Source organism: Meleagris gallopavo, chromosome 3, assembly GCF_905368555.1.
Source record: "Meleagris gallopavo chromosome 3, MGAL_WU_HG_1.1, whole genome shotgun sequence".
Classification (NCBI taxonomy): Eukaryota; Metazoa; Chordata; class Aves; order Galliformes; family Phasianidae; genus Meleagris; species Meleagris gallopavo.
In genome coordinates this window covers 2,543,658-2,554,761 of record NC_139406.1, presented here as the reverse complement: position 1 = coordinate 2,554,761, position 11,104 = coordinate 2,543,658, and the positions used below count along the sequence as shown (strand labels likewise).

The 11,104-nt window shown below is 52.2% G+C and overlaps 1 protein-coding gene and 1 pseudogene across 10 annotated transcripts in view; both read right to left on the bottom strand.

Annotated features, from left to right (window-relative positions):
- Positions 1-5,929: 5,929 nt before the first annotated feature.
- Positions 5,930-9,024, bottom strand: LOC146544569 (uncharacterized; annotated as a pseudogene).
- The window catches only part of TPK1 (thiamin pyrophosphokinase 1), a 269,647-nt gene continuing 264,472 nt past the window's right edge, over positions 5,930-11,104 (bottom strand). For 8 of the 10 annotated variants that reach the window (XR_014882231.1, XR_792765.4, XR_014882228.1 and 5 more), the window contains 5 exons: positions 10,787-10,977; positions 10,334-10,469; positions 10,145-10,238; positions 9,706-9,863; positions 5,930-6,315 (listed from right to left, as the gene is read on the bottom strand). The gene's annotated coding sequence lies outside the window, so the exon portion shown is untranslated. Of the gene's footprint in view, positions 6,316-9,705; positions 9,864-10,144; positions 10,239-10,333; positions 10,483-10,786; positions 10,978-11,104 lie in introns of all 10 variants that reach the window. The other 2 variants (XR_014882224.1, XR_014882227.1) reach the window with 2 other exon arrangements.

Here is an 11,104-nt window from a genome sequence, read left to right as displayed (position 1 = left end):
TTCCCTTCCCTTCCCTTCCCTTCCCTTCCCTTCCCTTCCCTTCCCCTTCCCTTCCCTTCCCTTCCCTTCCCTTCCCTTCCCTTCCCTTCCCTTCCCTTCCCTTCCCTTCCCTTCCCTTCCCTTCCCTTCCCTTCCCTCCCCCTCCCCCTCCCCCTCCCCCTCCCCCCCCTCCCCCTCCCCCATCCCATTCCCTCTGCAAAAGAAGATGGCTATACTCTGAGGGCAGGCAGAGGAAGGGACAAGGGTCAGGAGCAAGGGCAGAATGGTTTCTTTGTTGCTCAATGGAAGGAAGGACTGTGTCTAATGCAGGAGGGTTTGCCATAGTGTTTCTTACAAGGACTGACAGTGGGATGAGATGTGCCCTGTAGCGGACATGCTTGCCAGTAGGGAAAGGATAAATGCAAATCATGCCAGTAAGTGTCTGCACTGTATTGGAGACCCAGGCTGGGAGCAGAGTGACGTGAGAGCCCCACTGCCTTCTGTCTGTGAGCTGAACGGAAGGATTTCTGGGCTGAGATGAATCTACATCTCTGCAGCTTCTAATCTCTTGGATTTTGTATTCTAGTGCAGGGAAGCTTCTGGCCATGTTTTATCATCGTAATAGCTAACCTGCGTGGGAAAAGTTGACGCTAGATCTTACATTCAAGTTTTGAACAAAGCTTTGACTTGCCAGTGCTTTCCGTTGTCTCCACTTGTCTGGTGCCTCCCTGAAACATATGCCTGATCTGGAAATCTGTTCTTATTTCCTAGCTTTTATGCAATAAAGGAGCTTTTGAAAAGTTGCTTCTTGCAGCGGTTCAATGTTTTAGGAGAGAGAAAAACATGGCTGGCAGAGACTGGATTTCTGCTGTTAGGTAAAGCTGAGCTGAGCTCTGGGCTGACTCTTGCTGGGAATGTGAGCAAAGCCTGCAGACACAGAGGAATAACTTTTCCCTGCAGGCTGAGCATGTCAGAGGCAGGTCATTGCTGGGAGAGCTTGTGCTTTGCAGCATCAGGCCGTATAGAGAAAGTAATTCTAAAAGCAAGCTTGCCAGTTCTTTTTTAGCTGAGTGGTTTTTGAGCAAGGAAAGATTTGAGATGCTGTTTGCTCATGGAAGGCAGAGAGGCGAAAAGCAAGTAAAGGGCATGCTGTGCATGGCCAGCTCATTGCACCTGCACCGTTCTCCCCCTGCTCAAAGAAGGAGCAGCTCAGTGAGCTTGGCCTGGGCCACTGAAGGGAACATGCAAACATCAACCCCTCCATTCCTGCCTCTTCTGCACGCCTCGCCATGCTTTCCTGCTTTTCATGCCAGAATGGGGTGGAGTGGCTTTCAGCTGAGTTCAGTCACGGTGTTGAGCAGAACCACCTTCCACAGCACTGGGCTGTATGGGCGACTTTTAGTGGTGCTGGGATGGATAGACTGCTCTGGCACTGGAGAAGGCCATCCAACTCCTTGTGGCATCCATTTAGACTGCAATAAAGGAAATATCTCACCGTAGCTATGAGCCAGTTCAGTCAAAAGAAGCTCAGCAACTCAGCTTTTTGCACCATGGTATCTCATTTAAAATAATGGGGTTTGAAAGCTGAACAATGTCTAGTCCAACAAGCTTATTCTCTTAGGCCGTTGTGAAGCCGAGAAGACCAACTCAGGAATGGGACATGCCAAAGGTTGTGTCAAGCAGGTATTGCCTTTATTACAGCGCTGGGTCCACTGTATGGCTCCACCAACATGCACACCCAGAGAAGCAGTGACTACAGATTTATAGGCATAGCATATACATATTAATTACATTCCAAGGACATGGGCAGAAATTCCAAGAAATAATTCACATCTCTGGTGGTCATGGGATGAAGGCTAGTAGTCATCATTGTTGTAAATTTCCAACCTTTTAAGGGGGGCTGCCAAACTGGCTCCCACTGATGTTACATCAAGCTGAGGCATCTGTTTTGCCGTCTTATCTTCAACAAGAGGACGTCAATTCTAAACTGACTCCAGAAACCCCATTAGAGGGAGCAGTTGTCCTTGCAGATATAACAAACTGTGATCTTCAATGATCCTTATGTCATAGACCATCCCGTGGTTCTTTGATCACTCAAGAACCTCTCAAACCAAGCCATTCTGTACTTCTGTGATCTTCAAGGACTCTTCCAACATAAACCACTGTATAATTCTGTGATCTTCAGGGACCTCACAAGCGAACCATCCCAATCCATGTCATCCCATACTTCTTAATGATCTTCCATGACCCTTCCAACACAAACCATCCTATGGTTCTATGATCTTCAAGGAATTTTCCAAAACATCCATTCTATGGTTCTTAATTATCTTCAAGGACCCTTCAAACACAAACTATGCTAGGCTCCATGATCTTCAAGGACCCTCCTGGACTGGTGATGTCGCAATGCTGCGCTGAACTCACAGAGGCTTATCTCTTTCTGCCCTTGTTCCTCATTGGCTGAGTACTGCATGTTCACACTCTTTTGTGACACTTCACTAGTCATACAAATATCAAGTAAACAGAAATCTTTGCCGCCCAGACAAAAATATTTTAATTGGTTAATTGCCTTCTAACAATTGCTTTCTTAACAAACATTTGGTCATAACTTTCAGATGTCTGTTTTACAACATAAACATAAACATAGCCTCTTAATCCTTTAATTACCCCCCCCCCCCCCCTAACATTTGTGCCCCTTTTACACTGGGTCATTGTTCTGGTCATTCATCTGTCCTTGCATAGAGATAAGCTCGGATAGAGGGGATATCTTGCAGCCTGCCCATGGCATCCTCACATTCCCACAAAGTGGGACAGCTCTGATTTGTGTAAAGGCTCTGACTTAACAGTTTGTTAAATGTATTTCACTTCTGCCGGTTGAATGAACAACCTTACAATATGTTTCCTAGTTCAGAATACTACACCCACATTGTTTAGAACATTTAAAATCTATTGCAGCTTTGTGAGAAAACATTTGTTAAGTAATTCGGTAACTATGTTTCTAAAATATGTTACTAATATGTATATGGTACTCTTGCTTTCTACATCAGCTATTTCTAAGGATATGTTACAGCTTAAATTAATTCTTTAGATCAATTGCCCTTTTCAGTGTTCAATGCAGAAACAACGCTTTTCACTTTTCACAGTCAGGAAAAACAGCGCCTGCAAGAGGAGCGGGATGAGCTGGAGATGGAGAGTGCCTGGTGAGTGGGACTGGGGCCTGCAGCTCATGCCTGCACCCGGGGGTCTCTGCAGCACCCAGGGCAGCAATGGGGCTGCAGTGCTATGAGCTTGGGGTTCGGGTTCCGTTTGGCACATGGCATGACAGAGCAGCCCCATCCCAGCCCTGGGGTGGGCTCACACTGCTGGGGAGCCCCCGTGGTGACAGAGGCCCGCACCCTCCAACCAAGCCTTGTGCCCTACAGGCAGCAGCATCAGATGGAGCTGGAGGCAGCCCACTTGCCTGGCGCTGTGCTGCCGGAGCTGGTGGAGGCACAGCTGGTAAGGGGCAGAGCCCACCGCACCCTCATCTGTCAGCCTTCCTGATCAATTGGAGATGCACTTTGGCCACAACAACCCCAGGCACCACTGTGGGCGTGGGGCAGAGCAGCTGGAAGTCAATGTAGAGGAAATGGAGCTGGGGTTATTGGTTGACACTCAGCTGAACACGAGCCAGCAATGTGCCCAGGTGGCCAAGAAGACCAATGGTATCCTGGCCTGTATCAGAAATGGTGCTGCCAGCAAAGCAGGGAAGTGATTGTACCTCTGCACTCAGCTCTGGTGAGGCTGCAGCTTGAGTGCTGTGTTCAGTTCTGGGCCCCTCACTGCAAGAAGGGTCTCGGGGGGACCTCACTGCTCTCTGTAACTCCTGAGGGAGGTTGTAGTGAGCGGGGGGTTGGTCTCTTCTCTCATGTAACAGTGATAGGATGAGAGGGAATGGCCTCAAGTTGCACCAGGGGAGATTCAGGCTGGACATTAGGAAATATCACTGCTCCAACAGAGTGGTTGGGTGCTGCAATGGGCTGCACTGGCAGTGGTGGAGTCACCGACCCTGGAGGTGTTCAAGAAACATTTGGACGTTGTGTTGAGGGACGCAGATTAGTGAGAGCTATTGCTGATTTCAACCTTGGTGATTGTAGATTCTGTGATTCTGGATGGGGGAGTGAGGGGGGACATCGGGGGGGGGGGACAAGGATCAGAATGGGGGAATAGGAGGGGTGGGGTGAGGTCGGGGGGAGAAGGGATCCTTAGGGTACGAATAGGGGGACTCACTAGGGGGGACCAGGAGCCCCTGGTAGTCAGAATGGGGAGTTTCATGGGGGAGGGAAGAAGGGGATGGGGAAAGGACTGGACTCTAGGGGTCAGAATGGGGGTCTGAGGGTGGTTTGTCCTGGTGGGGGTGGGGTGGGGGTTAAATAGGATCAGAATGGGGAAATTGGAGGAGTGGGATGGGGGAAGGGGAGGAGGAAAGGGACTCTGGGGGTCAGAATGGGAATGTAGGGGGAGCTGACGGGGGGCAGTGAGGTGGGGGGTGGAGGAGGACTGCAGGGATCAGAATGGGGGAACTGGAGGGAGGAGGGGGCTCCAATAGTCAGATGGGAGGGGGACCACAGAGGAGGGTGTGACCCTGGGGGTCAGACAGAGGGACTGGGGGGGGTTGTGGCTGAACCACTGGGGGGGACACAGAGCACCTCCTGCCGCCAAGCAGAGGTCCTGAGCGACACAGAAGCCCCGCGGGGGCCAAAGCAGAGCAGCATGCGGCCCCCAGCTCCCTTAAGCCCAGTCCCCATCTTGGTGCCCCCCCAAACACCCACCTATAGAAGCTGAGGCGGTGCATACTCCCCATCTGGAGTACTGCGTGCAGGTCTAGGGCCATCAGTACAAGGAAGATAGAAAGCTGTTGGAGAGGGTCCAGAAGAGAGCCACAAAAATGATCAGGGGGCTGGAGCACCTTCCCTACGAAGAAGACTGAGGGAGCTGGGCTTGTTCAGCCTGGAGAAAAGAGGGCTGCGGGGTGACTTCATTGCAGCCTTTCAGGATCTAAAGGGAGCCTACAAACAGGAGGGGAGTCAACTCTTTGAAAGTGTAGATAACAGCAGGACAAGGGGAAATGGTTCGAAGTTGAGGCAGGGAAGATTGAGGTTGGATGTCAGGGGGAAGTTCTTTACTATGTGAGTGGTGAGGTGCTGGAACAGCTGCCCAGAGAGGCTGTGGATGCCCCGTCCATCCCTGGAGTTGTTCAAGGCCAGGCTGGATGGGGCCATGGGCAACCTGATATGGTATTAAATGTGGAGGTTGGTTGGCCCTGCCTGTGGTGGGAAAGTGATAGATATGATCCTTGAGATCCATTCCAACCTGGGCCATTCTGTGTGATTCTGTCCCGGTTCTATCAGCACTCCATGCCATCCTGCAGGCTGTTGTGCAGAGTGCAGTGCTGTGGAGCTGTGCTTCCTGGCCCTGTGCTCTCCAGCACTCTCGTGTGAGTTCCATCTCTCCCAGGAATCTCCTGTTCCCAGGAACCTCCACTGCTCCCTTGCACACACATCTGTGCACATACGTGTGCAGAACCACACGCCCACTTGCAAAGACTTCCTCGCGCACATACCTGTGCATTCACACACCTGCAAGCACATCCTTACGCAGCCCTGTGTGCACGCTCCATCCATGTGCACGCAAATGTGAGCAAAACCAACAGCCATGTGCAAAGAACTTGATGCACACACCCGCGTTCATACACACACACACAAACGTGCAAACCCACCCCTTTGCACACCCACATCCATGAAGACATGAGTGCAGCTCCAGCCATGCACACAGCCACGTGCAGTGCACACTCTGATGTTCAACACCATCTTGCACACCCCGTGTACACACATACAACTCTATGACCAAATGCTGCTTGCATGGCACAACCAGCATGCAGACGGCAGGAAATGTCAGGAGGAAAGACATCCCATTATGCTAATTCAACCTCCTCTCTTTAATGAAGGCACTGGGGCACAGCTGCAGCCCCATCCTGAGATGGGATTCCTCGTTTGGAGGCTGCAGCCGCAGTCTGAGGGACACTCCTCATGTGTTCTAGAGATGGAAGATGTGCCAGGAGCCAAGAAGACTTTCACAGACAGCACAGGGGTAGCTGCGGTGACACCCAGAGCAGTGCCCACTGCTCCAGGATCTGCGTGTCCCATTCTGCAGCACTGCAGAAGGGCTCAGGGTGCAGCACTGCAGCACAGCTCACTGAGGACGCTGGGTTCAGCAGCACCAGGTGAACTATTGGGGTCCTGGGACGGTGATGGTGGTCCAGTCAGAAACTGAGGGGGTCTGTGAGATCCAAGGGGGGTCCTGGAATGGGTAAAAGAGGTTCGAAGGAAGAAATAGGGGGGATCTAGGGGATCCCAGAGCAGGGATAAGGGGTGCTGTTGGGGACTATGGGGCTCTGTTAGGTCCCAGGCTGGCTGTGGGGGAGATGTACCAGGTCTGAGGAGTTATGGAGCTCTGTGGTGGGGTGTGGGGGATATATGGACATGGGATGGATATGACAAGAGCCTGCAGGAGCACAGTGCTGTCCAGGAGAAGGCAGGATGTGCGCTGCAAGTGGGACAGCGGAATATGGGGTGGTATGGGGACACAGAAGGCAGGGATGTGAGGAGTGATTTGAGATAAAAAGGGGAGGTGTGGGGCAGTGTTGGAGTGGTTTTATTTCTTCCTGAGTGGGGACTGAGGGTCCCTGTGGCCCAAAGGTGGGGCCACGAGCCATTACCCCACATGAGCCATAACCCAAGATGACCACATAACCCTGTATGTGCATGACCCCATGGCTGCACGTGACCCACAGCCCTGTGTGAACCATACCCCCACACGACCCTGTGATTCCCTGACCCTGCCTGCCCCCATCACACTGTGACCCGCTGCCATGCAGCCCAAGAACTCTGGGATTCCTGCCCCCACCTCACCCCCACCATCTAACCCCACGTGACCCGTAACTCCATGACACCCCATCTGACCCTACCATCCCATCTGGCCCCATCACTGTGACCCAGAACCCCATATGACCCCATAACTCGGTGCGATGCCATCTGATCCAACGTCACCCCACAACTCTGTGACCCACTACCCCATGTTCTCTCCCCATGTGGCCATAGAACCAGCTGTGTGTGGGGAAAAGGCATCTTCCTCCTCGGGGTGGGGCTGCCCCAGAGCTGCCCCAAAGAAGACATAGGGTGGGCTGCAGCCATACGTCTCAATTTGGAGAGCTGGGAACTGGCTGAAGGGACCAGAAGAAGGACATGAATGCTTCTGTAGGGAAATAGCTGTCACAAGGTTTGGTGGGCAGGAAGCTTCTGTTTCTCTAAGTGGACGAGAACAGAACAAACCGATCCCACTGAGACTGGGAAGGGACTGGAGCTTGGCTGTTGCACTGCTGTGTGGCAATGAGGAATGCTTGAACCAGGAATGGAGCTGTGATGGACTGAAGCAAATCAACTCCTTAATGGGGACAGCGGGAGAAGAAATCCAAGTCAACTTCAGAATGAACACAGAATTCTTTACAAAAAGGCATCCCAGATTGGGTCAGTAGGAGCAGTAGGGACAGTGGTAAAGAAATTGTTCCAACATCAGGATTTGGAGCAGTTGCTGCAACACCCCTGAGAAATGGACAAAGAACTCCAACAGCAGTGCAGCATGGGGAGGAAGGAATGCATCATGGTGCAGAAGGAGAAGGATAGAGAACATCAGTGGTGGGATTCCCTTTTTGCACGGTCATCCACTGCTATGGGACTCTGCAACAAGAAGCTGCACCCTGCCGTGGTCAGCATGGTTCTGTGTGTCAGCTGTGTGCTGCTGGAAATCATCTGACCTGTTACAGTTTGGAGAGGGGCAGAGAAAATATTCTAACGTCTGCCGGGATAGCACAAGGTAGGATCACAGTGACAGAGTGTTGTTGCTCAGCAGACAGATGCTGAGCAGAGCACAGCAGGGCCAGGACATTCTGAACAGGGTCAGGTGAAGACTGCATACGAGAAAAGGCACAAGTGCAGGACGGAGCCTGAGACACAGTAAACGCAACAGCTGTAAGAAATCCTGCCTACTTGTGTGCATAGAAAAGCACACAATAACCCAAAAAGAACAGGTTGGCCATTGACCTCATCTGGAAAAACAGCACAGTGGATGCATGGCGTAGACTGTGAGCCTGCAGTCCCCAGCCAAGAGGGAACAGGAGAGCAGGGACTGCTACGGGAGGAGAGCTACAGGAGCAGAAGGAGCTCACTGAGCAGTTGCACATTTTGTCCCTCACCATGAGGAGGGAGAGTGCAGTAATGCCATAGCAATAACAGATGAGCTTTGCTGCTGCACCAAGAGCTGTGCCTGATGGAACAACAGTGATGAGAGTGTTTCTTGCACACCCCACGGGCACTAGGGGGGATCTGCTGGGATGCGGGGAGCTCTACAACGTTGTAGGACAGCTAGAGACACCTATGGGAGGACCCCAAAGGAGCACTTTGGGGCAGAGCCACACCTAGAAGCCACCACCGCTGGTGGTGGAATCGCTGCTGGCCATGGGCCATGGGTAGTGATGGGGCTGTTCTGGGGTGCTCTAGGATGGCTCTGGGGCTGCTATGGGGCAGCTATGGGACACACCCACAGCTCACTGGGGCTGACATAACCCTACATGGAGCTGGCAGTGAATCTACTCTGATCATGGAACCTCTCCCATAGCCCCCCATTGCCCTTTTGACCCCCATCTTGCCCAGCAAGACGTGGGCAAGGTGAGGGTTAGGGGATGTTATAGGCAGCTGATCTACAGAGGCCCCAGAGCCACCATATAGTGTCCCCTGAATGAACCAAGAACAGACCCATCACTGTCCACAGCCTCCTCTGGGGTTACGGTGCTCACAGGGTTATGGGTCATGTGGAGCCTTAGGGCCATGCCAAGTTATAAAGGGTTATGGGGTCATATGGGGTTATGGATCAGGGCTCCACCTTTGGGCCACAGGGAACCCCAACCCCCTCTCAGGAAGAAATCAATAAATGCACTCCAAACACAGCCCCACATCCCCCATTCTTACCCCAAACCCCTCCCCACGTGCCCCCAGACCCCCTATGCCACCCCATGTTCCCACACCCACAAGTCCCACCTTTACCTCACACGTTGCCTTCTCCTGCGCAGCACCCTGCTCCTGCAGCCTGTGGCCTATATCCCTATATCCCCCATGTACCTGTGCCTCCATATCCCCAATGCCCCCCACATCACTTTCACCCACATCTGTGCCCTACACTTGCTTCAGCTCCGCAGCAGTCACCCCAGCCCCAGCACTGTACGGTTGTATGGGATCTGGAAGGAAAAGCGGGTGAGGAGTGGCCTGGAATTGATGACAGGTGTGCTGTCAGGTACTGTGGGTGTCTGTGAGGTTGCTAAGGAGCCCTGGAGGTGGTAAGGGAGTTCTGAGGAAGGAAATAAGGGGGTTCAGTGGGAGTCCAGTGGGGGATATGGGGTGCTGCTGTGAAGTCTGTGAGGTTTTTGGCCAGCTATGGAGGAGGAGTACCAGGTCGAGGAGGTCATTAAGGGGCTATGGGGCTCTGTGGAGGGTTGTGGGGTGTCTACGGGGTCTTGCTGGGGAAATATTGAGGGAGCTATTGGGGCTCTGAAGGAATTATGGGTGGGCTCTCCTGGGAAGGTAAAGGGTTACCTTGGGGAAAGCAAGGAGAAGCCTGGGGGATAGAAGGGATACCTACAGGAATGCAAGGGGAATCCGGACTGAGGCAAGGGGACAGCTAGGGGAAGAACAGGGGAACGTCCCAGTAACTGACTTCTTTCAAATTCACATCTTCTGCTTCCTGACATAGCTGCAAAGCTGCCAGAGGAGCTGCAGTACTGCTGTCCGTCTCCCTGCCTGTGTCAGAAAGAGCTGCACGTTAGTGGGGTGCAACTGCCATTAAAAAGCCAACTCCATAATTGCAGTCACAAAACCATTGCCTTCAGTATCTGCTACAGGCAGACAACCATGGCCTTGCACAGGAACCACTCCTACACAGCAAAGGAATTCCTTCACTGCCTTAGGATGTGAGTTACAGAGGAAGAGCTCCAAAGCCTTCAAAACATGCTGTCAAGCCACTGACTTTGGAAACTAAGCACACCTTCTAGTTCAAGAATTAGCAAGACAAATAAATGCACCTTGCTGCTGGAGAGGGCTGTGCTGCATCTCCTGCTGCCATCCTTGGGTTGTCATCGTGCTGCCCATCCACAGCGCACTTTGAAGGGCAGCAACCTTGCAAGAAAAAACAGAGAGCAGAGAGTTCTGCCTTGCATTTCCTGTTAGAACACAGAGATGAGCCGGACAGCCCTCACTCTCAGAACACACACCTCTTCTCTTACCAGCTTTCCATTCCTGCGCAACACTGTTCAAACCCCTCCTCCATCTCTCCCTTCACAACACAATGCACAGCCTCTCCCCAGCGATGAGTTCCGGGCTGTTTAATGCCTGTGTCATCATCGGGACCTGCAGAACAAACCTTGGAATTAAGAGGTTTGATTAGACAAGCGCTCTGTTTAGCAGAATTCACCATCTTAAACACTTTAAAGAAGTGACTTCTTGAAAGCCCTGAATCTGTGTGACATATCAGGAGATGCTGAACTAAGCCTGCAGCCTTCTCAAAAATGGAAGGGCTCTTCAGAACCAGGTGGAGGGGGAACAAAGGCACACAGAGGTCTGACATCTTTGAACAAAACCAGGGCCATAAACACTGAGACATGCAAACACAGGGAAATTCTGCATGCACACAGATCAAATGGCATTACACATCAACACCAGTTTACCTCTGCCGCACTAACAGGTTCTGCAATGTCCCAACATCTGTCAGTGGCAGTCTGTGAGGAATGGCCCTGCAGAACACGCAGAGTCAAGCAGGATCTGCTCCTCCCGCTCCTCCAGACGCCGCATTCCTTCCTCTGGCACACAGATCTCAGCTGGTGCTGCTGCAGGCAGCAGCTTCCCATGTCTGCCCAGCCTAAAGCCATCAGACAGTGTTAGCGAATGCCTGGTGCTCACATACAAGCAGAAGTGCCGGTGGAAAATCACCACAAAGCACAGACAGAATGGCTGGTACCTTGCAATGAGCAAAGGCTGAGATGCAC